The sequence below is a fragment of the Chiloscyllium plagiosum genome, unplaced genomic scaffold, assembly GCF_004010195.1.
Source record: "Chiloscyllium plagiosum isolate BGI_BamShark_2017 unplaced genomic scaffold, ASM401019v2 scaf_12261, whole genome shotgun sequence".
NCBI classification, from domain to species: Eukaryota; Metazoa; Chordata; class Chondrichthyes; order Orectolobiformes; family Hemiscylliidae; genus Chiloscyllium; species Chiloscyllium plagiosum.
The window spans coordinates 9,865-14,888 of record NW_025215076.1 but is presented as its reverse complement, the minus strand read 5'-3'; positions in this window follow the sequence as shown (position 1 = coordinate 14,888).

Genomic DNA, 5,024 nt, shown 5'->3' with positions numbered 1-5,024 from the left:
CCTAGTTCCAAACTTCCAGCTCAGCACTGTCCCCATGACTTGTCTGGATTTGTCCTACCTGCCTATCTCCTTTTCCACCTATCCACTCCACCCTTTCCTCCCTGACCTATCACCTTCATCCCCTCCCCCACCTCACCCATTGTACTCTATGCTACTTTCTCCCCACCCTCACCCTCCTCTAGCTTATCTCTCCACACTTTAGACTTATTGCCTTTATTCCTGATGAAGCGCTTTTGCCTGAAATGTCGATTTCGCTGCTCCTTGAATGCTGCCTGAACTGCTGTGCTCTTCCAGCACCACTAATCCAGAATCTGGTTTCCAGCATCTGAAGTCATTGTTTTTACCTCCAAAACCTGAAGGTCCCCATTATATCCCTTCTCCAATTTAAAAAACAACCATCACTGTCCACGGCCCTTTGTTTCCCATCAGTCAACGTTACATCCAATGAAGCCTAACACAAGTTTGCACAACTGCAACTCATTTTTCTTTTAAATAGTTTGCAGTCTTCAGGACTCAAAATCTGATTTTGACAACATCAGACTATAAACTCTGCCCTCCATTTGGATTATCTCCCCGCTCCCCTCATGTCTTGTTTATATGGGTTTGCTCTCAGCAGAGTTGACATTTCTTCTATTATTATCGCTTCTCATTAGCATTTATTCTTTAGAGCTATCACTTCTCAACTATCATTTGTTCCCCTTTTCCTTTTGCTTTGGGGCAATTTTCTCTTCTACTCCACTTGGTCCTCCTACCCCCTTTCTCAGAAAGCCAATCACTTTGCCAGCTCCCTTTATTCTGAAAAAGAGTAATGTTGAACTCAAAGTTAACTGTCTTCCTTGCTCTATAGATGCCTCCAGAACCATTGAATTTCCTCAGCACTTTATGTTTGGAATTTGTATCCCCATTGTTAGTTCTGTCCCTTTTCAGTCCACAAACTCTAGTTTTGCGCAGAATTTTGTTGCACTGTAAAAGGTTATAAACGCCCACATAACAAGATTGCCCTGTTCAAATCTCTGCTACTTCATCAAAGAGCACCAGCAATTTAGTTAAATATGACTTGCAGTGAATCAATTTATGCTAGTTTTCCTTAATTAATCTGCATTTGCTCAAGTGACTATCTTATGGAAGGATGTTCTGGTTATTGAAGGAGTGCAATGAGGGTTTACCAGACTGATTCCTGGGATGGCAAAACTGACCTACAAAGAGGGACAGGATCAATTAGGACTATGAAAATGAGGGGAGGATCTCAGAAACCTATACATTTCTAACAGCACCAGACAGGTAAATGCAGGAAAGATATTTTCAATGACTGGGAAGTCCAGAGCCAGTGGTCACAGTTGAAGGATAGAGGATTAGCCATTTAGGATTACGATAAGGAGACATTTCTCCACTGCAAGAGGGGTGAGCCTGTGGAATTCTTTACCATAGAAAGTGGTTGAAATCAGAATATTTAATGTTTTCAAGACAGGATTAGATATTGTTGTTCTTATGTTTAAAGGGATCAGGGTATGGGGTGAAAATGGGAACTGGGTACTGAATTAGATGGTAAAGTGTGCTCCTACTGAATAGCAGAGAGGGCCGGAAAGGCCAAATGTCCTAACACTGCACCTTTTTCCAATATTTCTATTAACTTTGTCACAAATTATTGCTTCTAGATATTTGGTTTAAAATAATCAGCTATAAAATGCAACATGGAAGAATTAACAATTCACCAGGGACACTCCCATGTTTCATTGCAATTTTCTAATGAAGTAAAACTGAATATAAAATGAATTGACAATGTTACATTGCAATAAAAGTAAAGTAGGCACTGCAGTTACTGGAAATCTGGAATAAAAGCAAGAAATGCATCTGTGGAGAGTGAAACAGAGTCACTGATTGTAATCCAATATAACTCTGCTTCAGAATGTGACACAGTATTTTATTAATCAGCAGTTTTACTGATTAAAAAAGCACCTTTTCAATCTTGAGGTGATCTTTATTCACGTGTGACTTTATTTGCAAGTGTCAGAATATCACTTCACAGAAACTGTCAAATGAGGTTGAAGTTTTGATGTGAGGTTTAACCACATTACGAGAGAGAGAAAAAAATCATGAACAGATAATTGAATAAATCAAACCAAAAATGTTATGATTCAGCATCAGGATGAAGGGCTGAAATCTACTATTGATATTTCTAATTAATCCGCTCAAAGATATTAATGCACTTCTTTGGAGAAGGTGAGATTAGAACCTGGGTCACTTAGCCCAGAAGTAGGGATACCATCACTGTACTACAAGAGCCACTTGTCTGAACCCAATATGTGTCTGGATGCTGGTTTGTGTGTAAAGTTAATCAGGATGCAGTTACTCAGTAAATTATTCAACTCTCTGAATGGATGAATAACATCACAGTCTTAATCTGTTCAGGCGAAAGTAAATGAATTACCCTCCAACACACGGGAAGCCTGCACATCACTCTGGAAAGTTTGATTGAAACCAGGAAGCCGGATGAATTTTCTAATTCTGCTTAATTCGCTTTGTCACAGTGCTTCTTATTATCTATAATTGTCTGGTGGGGTGGGGGAGAAGAAAACATTTCACTGAACAGTATGAAAGACAGAAACAAAATAAATGGTGTCTTCATAAAACATACCCTTTGCAGAAATAAAAGCATAACTTAGGAGGCTGGAGGAGATGGCCCAGTATTTGCATAGAATCATTGAAAACAGGTACAGGAATAGGCCATTCAGTCCTTTGAGCCTGCATTGCCATGCAATATGATCATGGCTGATCATGCAATTCAATATCCCACTCCCACTTTCTCTCCACACCCCTTGATTCTTTTAGGTATAAGGGCCAAATCCAGCTGCCTCTTGAATATATCTAATGAACTGGCCTGAACAGCTTTCTGTGGGAGAGAATACCACAGGTTCACAACCCTCCTCATCTTAGTCCTGAATGTCTTACATCTTATTCTTAGATTGTGACCCATAGTTCTGGATTTCCTCAATATTGGGAACATTTTTTCATTGTTTCTATGAGATTCCCTCTTCATTCTTATAAATTCCAGCGAGTACAAGCCTAGTCAATCCAGTCATTCTTCATATGTCAGTCCTGCCATCTTGGGAATCAGTCTGGTGAACTGGACTCCCTCAATAGCAAGAATGTCCTTCCTCAGACTAGGAGACCAAAACTGCTCTCAATACTCAAGGTGTGGCACCACTAAGGCCCTGTATAACTGTAGCAAAACATCCTCACTCTGATACTCAAATCTCCTCGTTATGAAGGCCAGCATGTCATTAGCTTTCCTCACTGCCTAAATGAGTCTCCTTCACTGTGCTCAGAAGATGGCAAGAGAACTTTGAAACCTGGGGGCTGTTCATGCTGGTTCCATGCTTTGGCAAAGATTTTTCACTGCTTCCAATTTGCTCTTTGTTCCCCAGTTTATGTCAATACACATCAAGACAGGGGATAGTTAACTCATTTGGCTGAACAGCTGCTCTGTGACGCAGTGAGGTAAAGTAACCCACAGTCCCAGAGGACTATAAAAATGCTGTCTTACTAAAGAAAGAGAGGAGAAATGATTGGTGATGAGTGTAACCCAAGGACCACCACATGTCAGAGCAAGCGGTGAGGGCTATGATTGAGATGGTGGGACCATCATGGTAACCTCAGCTGGTGTGGCAATTGAATCTATTCTGTTGATGCTGCAAACCAGTCATCTAGCCAACTGAGGTAACCAACTCGCAGTGAAGTGTTGACGGTGTGGGTTCAATTCCTGCACCTACTGAGGTTACCATGAAAGACTCTCCTTCCCAACCTCTCTCCTAACGTGAGGTGTAGTGACCCTCAGTTTAAGTCACCACCATTTGTCTCTTTCTCTAATGAGAGATCAGCCCTTTGGTCTTCTGGGACTACAGTGACTTTACCTTATGTGAAGGACATTATTGATTGTTTCTGCAAAACTTAAGCAGCACCAATAGATGGTGGGCTCTGATGGAGCATAAACACACACAGTTTCTAACATTAAAGCATCAAATTTACTTCTGACTGTTTCCTTGGTTTATTATTTTCCTCACAATTTTTAATTACATTTTAGATTGAGTTTCTGTTTTCTCAGAATCACACAGCAGATGGAATAGGAACATGGCTGTCTGGTGGCATATTGCAAAATTCACAGTAATTATGTATCCCAGCAAAACAGAGTCCTTACAACCAAACAGTTCTGTAACACAATTAAAGAACAGAGCAACTCTCATAAACCCAACAAAGACATCAATCATTGAAGCCAAACTGATTTTGCATAACAGTAATGTTAGCAATCGACAATGCTAATTCTGGTAAAAGATGAATTTATTTCTAAATGGTGTCTGTGGGAAAAAAAAGTGCTTTGCTAAAAACACAAGCACTGTTGAGAGAAATCATTCGTAAAGTGCTATTGCATAGAGCAAGACCATTCAGTCCATCATGACTGTATCAGCTCTTTTATGAGAGTTCTATTCGTTTTACTCCCCAGCCCTTTCCCTACGGCTTTACATCTTCAGGGTTAACCAATTCCTTTCAACATAATCTATCTTCACTGTCCCTTCAGGCAGCACATTCCAGATCACAAGTACTTGATGCATGAATAAAACATTCTCCATCTCCCATGTGATTCTTTTGCAACCTAGCTCAAGTCCTGCCAGTGGAAACAGGTTCTCTCTCCTTATTCAATGCTCAGCCTGATCAAAAAGTGTGGCGTTGGAAAAGCGCAACCATTCAGGCAGCATCAGACGAGCAGGAGAGTTGATGTTTCAAGCATAAGCTATGGAGAGCTTATGCTTGAAATGTTGACTGTTCTGCTCCTCGTATGTTGCTTGACCTGTTGTGTTTTTCCAGGACCACACCTTTCGACTCAGATGTCCAGCATTGGCAGTCCTCACTTTGTCCTAGCTCAACCCTTGTGGTTCACCTTTCATTGGTCTCTTTAAGACATATTTGGGTCACTTCAGAATACAAAGGTAATCTGCTTGCAAGGTTGCATTTATAAGGCAAACAGTTTG